The sequence below is a fragment of the Oncorhynchus mykiss genome, chromosome 9, assembly GCF_057628025.1.
Source record: "Oncorhynchus mykiss isolate SJ-2025 chromosome 9, ASM5762802v1, whole genome shotgun sequence".
Taxonomy (NCBI): Eukaryota; Metazoa; Chordata; class Actinopteri; order Salmoniformes; family Salmonidae; genus Oncorhynchus; species Oncorhynchus mykiss.
Window position 1 is genome coordinate 9,186,589 of NC_143030.1, and position 18,004 is coordinate 9,204,592.

Here is an 18,004-nt window from a genome sequence, read left to right on the forward strand (position 1 = left end):
CTCTCTCTCTCTTTACAATATCAATATAAGTAAAATAACAATAATCAAAATTGTCAACAGGACAACAGTAACAACAATATTCAAGGGTCAAAATAACCTTGAACATCGAACAATAACAATAACAAAGTCATAGAGGACATGTGCAGGTTGGTTGGTTTAGGGAAATGGCACTCCAATTGTTTTATATTTTGTCGATTTTGGGCAGATAGCACTGCTAGTACTTTACCTCTCTCACCTCTCTCTCCCTCTGCCTCTCCCACTCTCTCTCTGTCCCTCTATCTCTCTCCCTCTCTCTCTATTCCTCTCTCACCTCTCTCTCCCTCTCTCTCTCTGTCCCTCTATCTCTCTCCCCCTCTCTCTATTCCTCTCTCACCTCTCTCTCTCTCTCTCTCTCTCTCTCTCTCTCTCTCTCTCTTTCTCTCTCTATCCACCCCCCTCTCTCTCTCTCTCTCTCGCTCCGTCCACTCTACCTCTCTCTCTATCCCTCTCTCTCTCTCTTTCTATCCCTCTCTCTCGCTCTTTCCACTCTACCTCTCTCTCTTTCTATTTTTGTGACCAAATAAATATGTCCTGAGTGAGTTTGAGTCATCAGTGTGTGTCTGCGTGTCTGTGTGTCTTTGTGTCTGTTTGTGTGTGTGCATCCATGCATGTCTGCACACACACACACACACACACACACACACACACACACACACACACACACACACACACACACACACACACACACACACACAGTGCAGTTGCTAACACACACAGCCTTGCTCATTTGAACTGACAGTATCAATGCCATCGTTATTCAAGCGTTCAATAAGGCCTTAGTCTGCATCCCTTATATGAGTGTGGGGTGCATACATGTGTGTCTATGTGTGTGTCTGCAGACAGACAGACAGACAGACAGACAGACAGACAGACAGACAGACAGACAGACAGACAGACAGACAGACAGACAGACAGACAGACAGTTGGATAGAGAGAGAGACAGTTGGATAGAGAGAGAGAGAGCGAGAGAGAGAGAGAGAGAGAGAGAGAGAGAGAGAGAGAGAGAGAGAGGAGACGGACCCACTGGTTGCCCTCTAGGTTACAGAGAGCTGGTAGTCCCATCCACCAAACTACCAGGTGTTAAACAGGGAAGAGACTCAGGGGGTATGCTAATTTGGTATAGAGCAGACCTAACCCACTCTATTAAATTAGTCTAAATTGGAACAATTTACATGTGGAAGAAAAACAAAATAAAATAATCTTAAAAGAGAAAAATGTCCTCCTGCGTGCTACCTACACCCCCCCCCCCCCCCCCCCCCAGAATCCCATACTTTAATAAAAGACAGCTTCTCCATCCTGGATGGGGGGGGGGGATCAACCATTTCCAGGCCCAGGGACACGTACTAGTCTGTGGCGACCTAAATGCCAGACCTGGACAAGAACCTGACACCCTCAGCACACAGGGGGAAAAACACCTACCTGGAGGTGACAGTATTCCCTCCCCCATATTCCCCGCTAGACAGAACTATGACAACATAACCAACAAAAATCTAATCAAATCAAATTTGTATAAATGATTCGGGAGACAGACTCAGGAATGTAATATTGTTTTTTTATTAAACCCAAATTACGGTGTGCAAAGGCACGGGGATGAAGACTACGGGGATGAAGACTACGGGGATGAAGACCACGGGGAGGAAGACTACGGGGATGAAGACTATGGGGATGAAGACTACGGGGATGAAGACCACGGGGAGGAAGACTACGGGGATGAAGACTACAGGGAGGAAGACCACAGGGATGAAGATCACGGGGATGAAGACTATGGGGATGAAGACTATGGGGATGAAGACTACGGGGATGAAGACTACGGGGATGAAGACCACGGGGAGGAAGACTATGGGGATGAAGACTACGGGGAGGAAGACCACAGGGATGAAGATCACGGGGATGAAGACTACGGGGATGAAGACTACGGTGATGAAGACCACGGGGATGAAGACTACGGGGATGAAGACTACGGGGAGGAAAACTACAGGGATGAAGATCACGGGGATGAAGACTACGGGGAGGAAGACTACAGTGATGAAGACCACGGGATGAAGACTACGGGGATGAAGACTACGGGGAGGAAGACTACAGGGAGGAAGACCACAGGGAGGAAGACTACGGGGATGAAGACTACGGGGATGAAGACCACGGTGATGAAGACTACGGGGATAAAGACTACGGGAATGAAGACCAAAGGGATGAAGTCCAGGTTATGAAGACTACGGGGATGAAGACTACGGGGATAAAGACTACGGGGATGAAGACCACGGGGAGGAAGACTACGGGTAGGAAGACCACGGGGATGAAGACTACGGGGATGAAGACCACGGGGATGAAGACCACAGGGATGAAGACTACGGGGATGAAGACCACAGGGAGGAAGACTACGGGGAGGAAGACCACGGGGATGAAGACTACGGGGATGAAGACCACGGTGATGAAGACCACGGGGAGGAAGACTACGGGGAGGAAGACCATGGGGATGAAGACCACAGGGATGAAGACCACGGGGATGAAGACCACAGGGATGAAGACTACGGGGATGAAGACCACGGGGAGGAAGACTACGGGGATGAAGACCACGGGGATGAAGCATGCACCCTTGTGGGGCCCCAGTGTTGAGGATCAGCGGAGTGAAGGTGATGTTTTCTACCTTCACCACCTGGGATGGTGCCAATCAGGAAGTCCAGGATGCAGTTGCACAGGGCGGGGTTCAGACCCAGGGCCTCAAGCTTACTGATGAACTTGGAGGGTACTATGGTGTTGAATGCTGAGCTATAGCCAATAAACAGCATTCTTGCATAGGTATTCCTCTTGTCCAGATGGGTCAGGGCAGTGTGCAGTGTGATGGCGGTTGCATCGTCTGTGGATCTATTGGGGCAGAAAGCAAATTGAAGTGGGTCTAGGATGACAGTGGAGGTGATATGATCCTAGACTATTCTCTCAAAGTACTTCATGATGACAGAGGTGAGTGCTACTGGCTAGTCATTTAGTTATGAAGTTACCACTGCCTTCCTGGGTACAGGAACAATGGTGGCCATCTCGAAGCATGCGGGGACAGCAGACTGGGATAGGGAGAGATTGAACATGTCCATAAACACACCAGCCAGCTGGTCTGCACATGCTCTGAGGATGTTTGATTGCCTTGTGAATAACAATTTATATTCTGCCATATCATCAGCGGCATTGTTAAATGAAGTGGTTCACGCTTTCAGTTTCGCACCAATGCTACCATCTTTCCACAGTTTCTGGTTGGGGTAGGTTTTAATAGTCACAGTGGGGACTACATCTTCCTTATGAACTCAGTCACCGTATCCGTGTATGCGTCTAGATTATTTTTGCACGCTACCCAGAACATATCCCAGTCCAACATGATCAAATCTGTAGCGTGGATTCTGATTTGTCAGACCAGCGTTGAATAGTACGAAGCACGGGCACTTCCTGTTTGAGTGTCTGCCTATAGGACGGGAGGAGCAAGATGGAATCGTGATCAGATTTGCCGAAAGGAAGGCGGGGGAGGGCCTTGTAAGTTTGAAAAGCAATGGTGGAGAATCTTGTTGGCGCTAGTAGGACAGTCAATATGTTGACAGAATTTTGGCAGCCTCAGATTTGCTTTGTTAAAATCCCCAGCTACAATAAATACAGCCTCAGGATATGTGGTTTCCAGTTCACATAAAGTCCAGGGAGGTTCTTTGAGGTTTCGGCTTGAGGTGGGATGTGAAAGGCCGTGGCGATGACGGAGGAGAATTCTCTTGGGAGATAACATGGTCGGCATTTAATTAGGAGGTCGGGTGAACAAATTGACTTGAGTTCCTGTATGATCCTAGAATTACACCATTAATCATGAAACACACTCCCCCGCCCTTCTACTTAGAGATAGTTATTCCTGTCTGCGCGATGTATTGCGCATCCTGAATTACTGACTCCGACAGAGTATCCTGAGGGAGCCGAGAAACAAAGTATGTTACAGGACCCGATGTCTGAAATCCTTTTAATCAACTTTATTATCTAAAGACTGAACATTAGTGAGGTCAAACCAGAGGTCAAACCAGAGGTCAAACCAGCAGGTCACCTCGAGTGCCTCTCCTCTGCCGGCGACGTTTTGGGTCGGCCTCTGGAATAAGTTAAATTAGGAGAAGTCCAGGGAAGTCATATTCCTAGCCGTAATGTTGTTCTGCTGTGTTACTGTCACTCTAATATGCAATAGTTCTTCCCCGGGCTGTATGTAATGACACAAAACATTTCCTGAGCTAATAACGTATAAAATACTGCAAAGTTTTCTTAGTCACGATACTGCGATCTCCATCGGCACCATCTTGTAAACTAGTTCATCTGATTCAAGTAATAATCAAGGGCTTGATGATTCGTTGACACATTGAATCAGGTGTGCTAGATGTGGAATACTTCAACTACATGGAACGGCTGGGGATCCCCGGGAGAGAGGTTTAAATACCACTAAGGCAGTGTCAAGAGAAGTGTCGTAACATATTTAGAGTGGCTTAACTATGACAACATAACCAACTATGACAACATAACCAACTATGACAACATAACCAACTATGACAACATAACCAACCATGACAACATAACCAACTATGACAACATAACCAACTATGACAACATAACCAACCATGACAACATAACCAACTATGACAACATAACCAACCATGACAACATAACCAACTATGACAACATAACCAACCATGACAACATAACCAACTATGACAACATAACCAACCATGACAACATAACCAACCATGACAACATAACCAACTATGACAACATAACCAACCATGACAACATAACCAACTATGACAACATAACCAACTATGACAACATAACCAACCATGACAACATAACCAACTATGACAACATAACCAACTATGACAACATAACCAACTATGACAACATAACCAACTATGACAACATAACCAACCATGACAACATAACCAACTATGACAACATAACCAACCATGACAACATAACCAACCATGACAACATAACCAACTATGACAACATAACCAACTATGACAGCATAACCAACAAATAGGGTTCACAACTCCAGCAGCTCTGTCGCACGCTGGGTGTGTACATAGTCAATGGTAGGCTTCGAGGGGACTCCTATAGTAGGTACACCTATAGCTCATCTCTTGGCAGCACTACTGTACTGTAGACTACTTTATCGCTGACCTCAACCCAGAGTCTCTCAGAGCGTTCACAGTCAGTCCACTGACTGACCACAGCAACATCACACACTACTTGAACAGAGCAATACTCAATCATGAGGATTCGAAGCCGAAGGAACTGAATAATATTTAGAAACGCCATAGATGGAAGGAGAGTAGTGTGGAAATTGACCCCAAAAATATTAGGCAACAACAAATTCAATTCCTTCTAGACAATTTCCTGGACAAAACGTTCCGTTGGTTTCACTGTAATAGCGAAGGTGGAAACTTGGCAATAGAAAACCTAAAAAAAGTATATTTGAGCTCTCAACTTCCCTATCAAATCAAAACATTTCAAGCAGACAACCTAAGAAAAGTAACAAGAATGACAAATGGTTTGATGAGGAATGAAAAAACCTAAGAAAGAAATTGAAAAACCTATCCAACCAAAAACACAGAGACCCAGAAAACCTGAGTCTACACTTTGTTTTTTTTGGGGTGAATCACTTAAACAAATACAGAAATACACTACGGACAACTTCCTGGACAAAATGTTCAAAAACAAGGAACAGCATGTCAGAAATCAGCTCAATGTAATTGAAGAATCCAATGATTCTAACCACTTCTGGGAAAATTGTAAAACACTAAACAAACAACAACACGGAGAGTTATCTATCCAAAATGGAGATGTATGGGTAAATCACTTCTCCAATCTTTTTGGCTCTATAACAAAGAACAAACAACAAAAACTGATAGAGTTGAAGTCGGAAGTTTACATGATCAATTACAAATGTTAGAATCAGCTATCAAAGACTACAAGAACCCACTGGATTATCCAATTAACTTCAACGAACTACATGATCAAATACATGGGAAACATCCGGCACCATACAGCACCTAGATCTTCGGCAGAGATTTTGTCAGATCTGGGAAGCAACACAAACAAACACACACACACAAACATTTCTTTCCACAGGGCCAGGGGGTGAGACAGGGATACAGCTTAAACCCCACCCTCATCAACATACAGTTGAAGTCAGAAGTTTACATAAACTGAGTCATTAACCTGTTGAGTGTATGGGGCAGTATTTTGATGTTTGGATGAAAAACATACCCAAATGAAACTGCCTATTTCCAAAGCCCAGAATCTATAATATGCATATAATTGTCAGATTACGATAGAAAACACTCTACCGTTTCCATAACTGTCAAGATATTGTCTGTGAGTATAACATAACTGATATTGCAGGTGAAAACCTGAGGAAAATCCAACCCGGAAGTGCTGTTTTTCCTGAAAGCTCTCTGTTCCATTGCCTGCCTTTTCTCCATTTATAGGGATATCAACCAGATTATTTTTCCTACGGCTTCCCCATGGTGTGAACAGTCTTTAGACATAGTTTCAGGCTTGCAAACCTGACTGGCAAGGAGGCCTACAAACCTGATTCAGTTACACCAGCTCTGTCAATAGGAATGGGCAAAAATTCCCCCAACTTATTGTGGGAAGCTTGTGGAAGGCTACCCGAGACATTTCCCTCTCTAGTGATCTAGTGACACAACTACCTATTCATTTATCCATCCCTCTCTCTCTCTTCCCCTCTCCTTCTCTCTCTCACTCGCTACCCCTGCCTCATCCCTCTTTTTCTTTCCCACCTCTCCACCTCTCCATCTCTCTTTGTCTCTATTTGTCTCTGCCTTCTCCATTCTTCTCGCTCTCTCTCCCTGTCGCTGTCTGTGTTTTTCTGTGTTTGTCTCTCTCTCCATCTCTCTGTCCGTGTTTGTCTCTCTCTCCCTCTCTCTGTCCGTGTTTGTCTCTCTCTCCCTCTCTCTGTCCGTGTTTGTCTCTCTCTCCCTCTCTCTGTCCGTGTTTGTCTCTCTCTCCCTCTCTCTCCCTCTCTCTGTCCGTGTTTGTCTCTCTCTCCCTCTCTCTGTCCGTGTTTGTCTCTCTCTCTCCCTCTCTCTGTCTGTGTTTGTCTCTCTCTCCCTCTCTCTGTCTGTGTTTGTCCGTGTTTGTCTCTCTCTCCCTCTCTCTGTCAGTGTTTGTCTCTCTCTCCCTCTCTCTGTCCGTGTTTGTCTCTCTCTCCCTCTCTCTGTCTGTGTTTGTCTGTGTTTGTCTCTCTCTCCCTCTCTCTGTCTGTGTTTGTCTCTCTCTCCCTCTCTCTGTCCGTGTTTGTCTCTCTCTCTCTCCCTCTCTCTGTCAGTGTTTGTCTCTCTCTCCCTCTCTCTGTCTGTGTTTGTCTGTGTTTGTCTCTCTCTCCCTCTCTCTGTCAGTGTTTGTCTCTCTCTCCCTCTCTCTGTCTCTCCCTCTCTCTGTATGCTCGTGTTTGACTCTCCCTCCCATCTCTCTCTCCCCCATCATCTCTTCTTTCTCCATCTCACTCTCATTCTATCTTTTCTCTTTACTAATCTTTTCTTCGCCCCATCACTCTGTACCGTGATTAGAGTCTGAATAGAGGGATGTCAGGTAATCTGTCTTTCCCCCCTCTCCTCTCCTCTCCGTCTCGCTCACTCCATCTGTGTCTCGTTCCCTTCATCCCTTGGGTCTAAACAACTGGGCCGTGGCTGGGAACAAGACAAACAGACACACACGCATGTTGACACACACACACCTCGCACACCTGGCAGTGTGAAATAAAATACACACACACACACACACTGACACACACACACACACACACAAACACACACACACACACACACACACACACACACACACAAACACACACACACACAAACACACACACACACACACACACACACACACACACACACACACACACACACACACACACACACACACACAACAAAACAGAGATAACCTTATACTCTGGCAGCATATGTACAAACGTACATGAAAACAGACACACATGCAAGGACGTTAGTGTACTGAACAGTTGGGCGTTGATCCATTTCTCTAGATGAATGACAGGTTTGTTTACTGGGTCAGGGTGGCAGCCCCATGTGTGTGTTCTGTGTGTGTGTGTGTTCTGTATGTGTGCGTATTCTGTGTGTGTGCGTGTTCTGTGTGTGTGTGTGTGTGTGTGTGTTCATGCAAAGCCTGGTTTACACTGACTATCAGTGACATTAAATCAATTAACTACCATTTCACTAGGCTAGATAGATTATAACACTAGATAGCACCAGTCATTATAACACTAGATACATTATAACACTAGATACATTATAACACCAGATACATTATAACACTAGATACATTATAACACTAGATACTACCAGTCATTATAACACCAGATACATTATAACACTAGATACATTATAACAATAGATACATTATAACAATAGATACATTATAACACTAGACACATTATAACACTAGATACATTATAACACTAGATACATTATAACACTAGATACATTATAACACCAGATACATTCTAACACTAGATACTACCAGTCATTATAACACTAGATACATTATAACACTAGATACATTATAACACCAGATACATTCTAACACTAGATACTACCAGTCATTATAACACTAGATACATTATAACACTAGATACATTATAACACCAGATACATTCTAACACTAGATACTACCAGTCATTATAACACTAGATACATTATAACACTAGATACATTATAACACCAGATACATTCTAACACTAGATACTACCAGTCATTATAACACTAGATACATTATAACACTAGATACATTATAACACTAGATACATTATAACACCAGATACATTATAACACTAGATACATTATAACACTAGATACTACCAGTCATTATAACACCAGATACATTATAACACTAGATACATTATAACAATAGATACATTATAACAATAGATACATTATAACACTAGACACATTATAACACTAGATACATTATAACACTAGATACATTATAACACTAGATACATTATAACACCAGATACATTCTAACACTAGATACTACCAGTCATTATAACACTAGATACATTATAACACTAGATACATTATAACACCAGATACATTATAACACTAGATACATTATAACACTAGATACTACCAGTCATTATAACACCAGATACATTATAACACTAGATACATTATAACAATAGATACATTATAACAATAGATACATTATAACACTAGACACATTATAACACTAGACACATTATAACACTATATACATTATAACACTAGATACATTATAACAATAGATACATTATAACAATAGATACATTATAACACTAGACACATTATAACACTAGACACATTATAACACTAGACACATTATAACACTATATACATTATAACAATAGATACATTATAACAATAGATACATTATAACACTAGATACATTATAACACTAGATACATTATAACACTATATACATTATAACACCAGATACATTCTAACACTAGATACTACCAGTCATTATAACACTAGATACATTATAACACTAGATACATTATAACACCAGATACATTCTAACACTAGATACTACCAGTCATTATAACACTAGATACATTATAACACTAGATACATTATAACACCAGATACATTCTAACACTAGATACTACCAGTCATTATAACACTAGATACATTATAACACTAGATACATTATAACACCAGATACATTCTAACACTAGATACTACCAGTCATTATAACACTAGATACATTATAACACTAGATACATTATAACACCAGATACATTCTAACACTAGATACTACCAGTCATTATAACACCAGATACATTATAACACTAGATACATTATAACAATAGATACATTATAACACTAGATACATTATAACACTAGATACATTATAACACTAGATACATTATAACACTAGATACATTATAACACTAGATAAATTATAACACTAGATACTACCAGTCATTATAACCGAAGATGTTTGGAAAGAGAAGACAGAAGAGGTTTGGAAAGAAAAATAGAAGAGGTTAGGAAATAGAAGATAGAAGAGGTTAGGAAAGAGAAGACAGAGGAGGTTAGGAAATAGAAGATAGAAGATGTTTGGAAATAGGTGAGGGAAGATGTTAGGAATGAGAAGAGAGTAGAGCTCAGGAATGAAAAGAGAGTGAAAGGAGTGAAAGGAAGGAAAGAGAAGTGAAAATATTAGGAAAGAGAAGAGAATAGAGAAGAGGTTAGGAAAGAGAAGAGAGAGAAGAGGTTAGGAAAGAGAGGAGATAAGAGGTTAGGAAAGAGAAGATATCACTATCATTATATCACTATCATTATATCGCTCTATCACTATCATTCTATCACTCTATCACTATCATTATATCACTCTATCACTATCATTCTATCACTCTATCACTATCATTCTATCACTCTATCACTCTGTCACTATCATTCTATCACTATCCTTCTTTCACTCTATCACTATCATTATATCACTCTATCACTATCATTCTATCACTCTATCACTATCATTATATCACTCTATCACTATCATTTTCACTCTATCACTATCATTCTATCACTCTATCACTATCATTATATCATTCTATCGCTATCATTCTATCACTCTATAACTATCATTCTATCACTCTATCACTCTGTCACTATCATTATATCACTATCATTCTATCACTCTATCACTATCATTATATCACTCTATCGCTATCATTCTATCACTCTATAACTATCATTCTATCACTCTATCACTCTATCGCTATCACTCTATCACTATCATTCTATCACTCTATCACTATCATTCTATCACTATCATTATATCACTCTATCACTATCATTCTATCACTCTATAACTATCATTCTATCACTCTATCACTATCATTCTATCACTCTATAACTATCATTCCATCACTCTATCACTATCATTATATCACTCTATCACTATCATTATATCACTCTGTCACTATCATTCTATAACTCTATCAGTATCATTCTATCACTCTATCACTATCATTCTATCACTCTATTACATTACCACTCTATCACTATCACTCTATCACTATCACTCCATCACTATCAATCTATCACTCTATCACTATCATTCTATCACTCTATCACTATCATTATATCACTATCATTCTATCACTCTATCACTATCACTCTATCACTCTATCACTGTCATTCTATCACTCTATTACATTACCACTCTATTACATTACCACTCTATCACTATCACTCTATCACTCTATCACTATCACTCTATCACTATCATTCTATCACTCTATCACTATCATTATATCACTATATTACATTACCACTCTATTACATTACCACTCTATCACTATCACTCTATCACTCTATCACTATCATTCTATCTCTATCATTCTACCACTCTATTACATTCTATCACTATCATTTTATAACTCTATCACTATCATTCTAACACTATCAATCTATCACTATCATTCTATCGCTATCACTCTATCACTCTATCACTATTATTCTATCACTATCACTCTCGCTATCACTATCATTCTATCACTTATCACTCTATCACTATCACTCTATCAGTATCATTCTATCACTATCACTCTATCTATCATTCTATCACTATCACTCTATCACTCTATCACTATTATTCTATCACTATCACTCTCACTATCACTATCATTCTATCACTTATCACTCTATCACTATCACTCTATCAGTATCATTCTATCACTATCACTCTATCACTATCATTCTATCACTATCACTCTATCACTCTATCACTATTATTCTATCACTATCACTCTCACTATCACTATCATTCTATCACTCTATCACTGTCACTCTATCGCTATCATTCTATCATTCTATCACTATCATTATATCACTCTATCACTATCACTATCATTATATCACTATCACTCTATCACTATCATTCTATCACTCTATCACTATCATTCTATCACTATCATTCTATCACTATCATTCTATCACTATCACTCTATCACTCTATCACTATCATTCTATCACTATCACTCTATGACTCTATCACTATCATTCTATCACTCTATTACATTCTACCACTCTATCACTATTACATTCTATCACTCTATTACATTCTACCACTCTATTACATTCTACCACTCTATTACATTCTACCACTCTATTACATTCTACCACTCTATCACTATCATTCTATCACTCTATTACATTCTACCACTCTATCACTATCATTCTATCACTATCATTCTATCACCCCATTACATTCTACCACTCTATTACATTCTACCACTCTATTACATTCTACCACTCTATTACATTCTACCACTCTATTACATTCTACCACTCTATTACATTCTATCACTCTATTACATTCTACCACTATAATTACATTCTACCACTCTATTACATTCTACCACTCTATTACATTCTACCACTCTATTACATTCTACCACTCTATCGCTATCATTCTATCACTCTATTACATTCTACCACTCTTTTACATTCTACCACTCTATTACATTCTACCACTCTATTACATTCTACCACTCTATCACATTCTACCACTCTATCACATTCTACCACTATCACATTACCACTCTATCACATTACCACTCTATCACATTGCCACTAAATCAATCTATCATTCTATCAATGTATCATTGTATCAATTTATCACTTGCTTAGGGGACTCTTCTCCAGGTTAGATTCTAAGTAGGTGATGGCTTTGTTATGGAAGGTTTGGGAATCACTTCCTTTTAGGTTGTTGTGGAATTTAACTGCTCTTCAGCATGTTGATAATTAGTGGGTATCGGCCTATTTCTGCTCTGTATGCATTATTTGTTTTACATCGTACACCGAGGAAATTTTTGAGCAGAATTCTGCATGCAGAGTCTCATTTGATGTTGTCCCATTTTGTGAATTCTTGGTTGGTGAGCGGACTCCAGACCTCACAACCATAAAGGGCAATGGGTTCGATAACTGATTCAAGTAATTTTAGCCAGATCCTAATTGGTATGTTGAAATTTATGTTCCTTTTGATGGCTTAGAATGCCCTTCTTGCCTTGTCTCTCAGCTCGTTCACGTCTTTGTGGAAGTTACCTGTGACGCTGATGTTTAGGCCGAGGTATGTATAGTATTTTGTGTGCTCTAGGGAAACAGTGTCTAGATGGAATGTATATTTGTGGTCCTGGTGACTGGACCTTTTTTGGAACACCATTATTTTGGTCTTACTGAGATTTACTGTCAGGGCCCAGGTCTGGCAGAATCTGTGCAGAAGATCTAGGTGCTGCTGTAGGCCCTCCTTGGTTGGGGACAGAAGCACCAGATCATCAGCAAACAGTCGACATTTGACTTCTGATTCTAGTAGGGTGAGGCCGGGTGCTGCAGACTGTTCTAGTGCCCGCGCCAATTCGTTGATATATTTGTTGAAGAGGGTGGGGCTTAAGCTGCATCCCTGTCTCACCCCCCAACTCTGTGGATAGAAATGTGTTTTTTCGCCAATTTTAACCGCACACTTGTTGTTTGTGTACTCAAATTTCATAATATTGTATGTTTTTCCCCCAACACCACTTTCCATCAATTTGTATAGCAGAAATTAACAAAGCATCGGAAGACTTTGCCTTTGTTTCGGTTTGTTTGTCAATTAGTGTATGCAGGGTGAATACATGGTCTGTCATACGGTGATTTGGTAAAAAGCCAATTTGACATTTGCTCAGTGCATTGTTTTCACTGAGGAAATGTACAATTCTGCTGTTAATGATAATGCAGAGGATTTTCTCAAGGTTGCTGTTAATGATAATGTAGAGGATTTTCTCAAGGTTGCTGTTAATGATAATGTAGAGGATTTTCTCAAAGTTGCTGTTAATGATAATGCAGAGGATTTTCTCAAGGTTGCTGTTGATGATAATGCAGAGGATTTTCTCAAGGTTGCTGTTAATGATAATGCAGAGGACTTTCTCAAGGTTGCTGTTGATGCATATACCACTGCATTTATTCGGTTAAAATTTGTCTCCCCTTTTGTGGATTGGGGTGATCAGTCCTTGGTTCCAAATATTGGGGAAGATGCCAGAGCTGAGGATGATGTTTAACCTTTCTAGGATAGGGGATGCTAGCGTCTCACTTGGCCAAAAGCCAGGGAAAATGCAGCGCGGCAAATTCAAATAAAATTATAAAAAAATCAAACTTTCATTAAATCACACATGTAAGATACTAAATTAAAGCTACACTCGTTGTGAATCCAGCCAACATGTCAGATTTTAAAAAGGCTTTTCGGCGAAAGCATAAGAAGCTAGTATCTGATGATAGCACAACAGTAAACAAAGAGAGTAGCATATTTCAACCCTGCAGGCGCTACACAAAATGCAGAAATAAAATATAAATCATGCCTTTGACGAGCTTCTTTTGTTGGCACTCCAATATGTCCCATAAACATCACAATTGGTCCTTTTGTTCGATTAATTCCGTCCATATATATCCAAACTGTCAATTTATTTGGCGCGTTTGATCCAGAAAAAAACAGCTTCCAAATTGCGCAACGTGACTACAAAATATCTCAAAAGTTACCTGTAAACTTTGCCAAAACATTTCAAACTACATTTCAAACGACTTTTTGTAATACAACTTTAGGTATTTTTAAATGTTAATAATCGATCAAATTGAAGACGGGTCTATCTGTGTTAAACACAGGAAGACAACAAACCAACGCTACTTGTCAAGTCTTTTCAAGTCTTGCGCAACTCTCAACAGTGTTACGCAGTGTTACGCAGTTCCTAGATGGCCGTACTTCTTCATTGCACAAATGAATAACCTCAACCACATTCCAAAGACTGGTGACATCCAGTGGAAGCGGTAGGAACTGAAAACACGTTCCTAAGAAATATCGTTTCCCAATGAGAACTCAGTGAACAGACAGAGACCTCAAAAAAAAAAATCTGAACGGTTAGTCCTCTGGGTTTTTCCTGCTACATAAGTTCTGTTATACTCACAGACATGATTCAAACCGTTTTAGAAACTTCAGAGTGTTTTCTTTCCAAATCTACTAATAATATGCATATCTTATATTCTTGGCATGAGTAGCAGGAAGTTGAAATTGGGCACGCTATTTATCCCCTATACTGCCCCCTATACCTTAAGAAGTTAATTAAGAGATTAAGTATACCCAATTGTAGTTTGCGGACTGTATATTTTATTACTTATTACTTCATTGTGTTGAGGATACCATCTACACCACAGGCCCTTTTGGGTTGGAGGGTTTGTATTTTGTCCTGTAGTTCATTTAATGTAATTGGAGAATCCAGTGGGTTCTGGTAGTCGGAGATGGTTCTAAGATTTGTAATTTATCATCTATATGTTTTTGCTGTATGTTATTTGTTACAGAGCCAAACAGATCAGAGAAGTGTTTTATCCATCCAGTTTGGATAGATAACTGTGTAACAATGTGCGCTGAGAGACAGGAAGCAAGTTCAGGGAGTGAATCATTTAAATAAATGAATGAAAACATAATATAAAACAAGAAACACGAACAACGACGTGATACAGGAACAATGACGCCTGGCGAAGAAACCAAAGGGACATATAAAGGGCAGGTAACCAAGGAGACAATGGAGTCCAGGTGAGTGTCATTGTGTGCGTAGTGCTGGTAACAGGTGTGCGCCTGGTGACCTAGAGGCCGGAGAGGGAGCACACGTGACCCTGTCTGTCTGTCTGTCTGTCTGTCTCGCCGACGCACTCCTCCCGCCGCAGGACGCAAGCCAGGATGTCAATCCTGGGGATCAGGAGCGGACCGGTCACCTCTGCTAAGGCACGGGAGAATGACAACTGAGAGCGCCGGAGAGAGAGCATACGTGACAGTACCCCTCCCCGGCTCGCTCGGCTCCGGCCGCAGGACGCCAACCACAGGTGACGATCCCGGGGATCAAGAGTGGACCAGAAACCTGACGAAACCGGCAGAGGAGTGAGGGCCTGATGAGACCTCCCCGGTTGCCTTGGTTGAGGCACGGGAACCTGTTCACCCAGCTGAGGCATGGGAACCTGTTCACCCAGCTGAGGCATGGGAGCCTGTTCACCCAGCTGAGGCATGGGAACCTGTTCACCCAGCTGACGCATGGGAACCTGTTCACCCAGCTGAGGCATGGGAGCCTGTTCACCCAGCTGAGGCATGGGAACCTGTTCACCCAGCTGAGGCATGGGAGCCTGTTCACCCAGCTGAGGCATGGGAACCTGTTCACCCAGCTGAGGCATGGGAACCTGTTCACCCAGCTGAGGCATGGGAACCTGTTCACCCAGCTGAGGCATGGGAACCTGTTCACCCAGCTGAGGCATGGGAACCTGTTCACCCAGCTGAGGCATGGGAACCTGTTCACCCAGCTGAGGCATGGGAACCTGTTCACCCAGCTGAGGCATGGGAGCCTGTTCACCCAGCTGAGACATGGGAACCTGTTCACCCAGCTGAGTTATGGGAACCTGTTCACCCAGCTGAGGCATGGGAGCCTATCGAACCCGCTGAGGCCTCCCAGGTAGCTCCGGCTCCAACACCAGGACAAACAAAAACAACCCTTAGTTGAGTCATCATACCGATGTTGCTGTTTGTGTTTCTTGTTTTGTTTATTGTTTATACGTTTATTAAACAATAACCCTGAAGCTTCCCGACTCTCAGTGTATATCGTTACAAACTCTTTGTGTTGTTGTTTGTTTAAAGTTTACACATTTTGCGAGAAGTGGTTAAATTCTACAGATTCTACAATGACATTTCTGCTGATTTCTGACGCGCTGTTCCATCTTTTTCCATAGTGTATGTCTGCATTGTTTTAGTGATTCACCACGTTGATGTCGTAGGCTCAGGTTTTCTGGGACTCTATGTTATTGGTCGGATAGGTTTTTCAATTTCCTTACACGGTTTTTGCATCCTTCATCAACCCATTTGTCATTGTTGTTAATTTTCTTAGGTTGTCTGCTTGAAATGTTCTGAAATCTCTCTCTCTCTCTCTCTCTCTCACTTTCACTCTCGTTCTCCTCTCACACTTCTCTAGCTCTTTTTCCATTTCTATCCAGGCAAATGATACTCGAGGCTCTCACTCCATCGCTCTCTCTCTCTCTCTATCCCAGTCCCGCTCTCTCGCCCTTCCGCCCTCCCTCCTTCTCTCTCGCTCTCTCTCTGTTTCTCTCTCTCTCTCAGTCTGTGTAGGCTGCACATTATGAACAGTCACACTCTACCATCCTCTCTCTGCAGTAACCACTGCAAACCGTCTACCCTGAGAAACAGAGGGGGAGGAAAAAGCGATAGAGAGATACATGGATGAATGAAGACAGGAGGAACAGAGGACAAAATTAAAGGAGGACGGGGAAAAAAACTATAGAGGGAATTATCACAGTGTTTTTCCTTCTCTCGTTTGTTCTCTTCCTCTCCTTTCATCCCTCTCTCTCTCTTTTTCATCTTTTTCATTCAATACCTGTACGCAGGGATTAAAATGACTTAAAATGCAATCTACGGACGGAGAGATCTGGACGGAGGTAGAAATGGGAAAGGGGATGAGGAAAGAGAGAGGGTTTGTCCTCTGAAGAGATTTCGTGTTGTACAGCTGGCGAGAGAACGAGGGAACGAGAGAGAGAGAGAGACAGCGGCAGGGAGAGAGAGGTGAAGAAGTGTACTCTAGAGAGAGAGAGAGAGAGAGAGAGAGAGAGAAGGAGAGAGAGAGAGAGTTGCCTGTTTTTTCCTGAGGAGCAGCACATTGGACGGATCAGGATTAAGAGAAGATCGGACATTCCGTGATTCCGTGATTCCGTACAGATGAATCCGGATGACTAGGTTGGTTCCATCACTTTTATCTCTGGGAAAAGAAGGATGTCGCATAGAGATGTATAGATATCGCAACGTTGTATCTGTCTCAATGGTACTGCCCGTACACTCACACACGCCATAATGGGATAGA

The 18,004-nt window shown here is 41.4% G+C and overlaps 2 protein-coding genes across 2 annotated transcripts in view; one reads left to right on the plus strand and one right to left on the minus strand.

Moving 5' to 3' along the window:
* Window positions 1-18,004, minus strand: part of LOC110518778 (pyruvate carboxylase, mitochondrial) — a 484,892-nt gene that overhangs the window by 97,485 nt on the left and 369,403 nt on the right.
* The window catches only part of LOC110515519 (leucine-rich repeat and fibronectin type-III domain-containing protein 4), a 77,589-nt gene continuing 76,833 nt past the window's right edge, over window positions 17,249-18,004 (plus strand). Inside the window, exon 1 of the mRNA XM_036987223.2 lies at window positions 17,249-17,880. The gene's annotated coding sequence lies outside the window, so the exon portion shown is untranslated. The remainder of the gene's footprint in view (window positions 17,881-18,004) is intronic.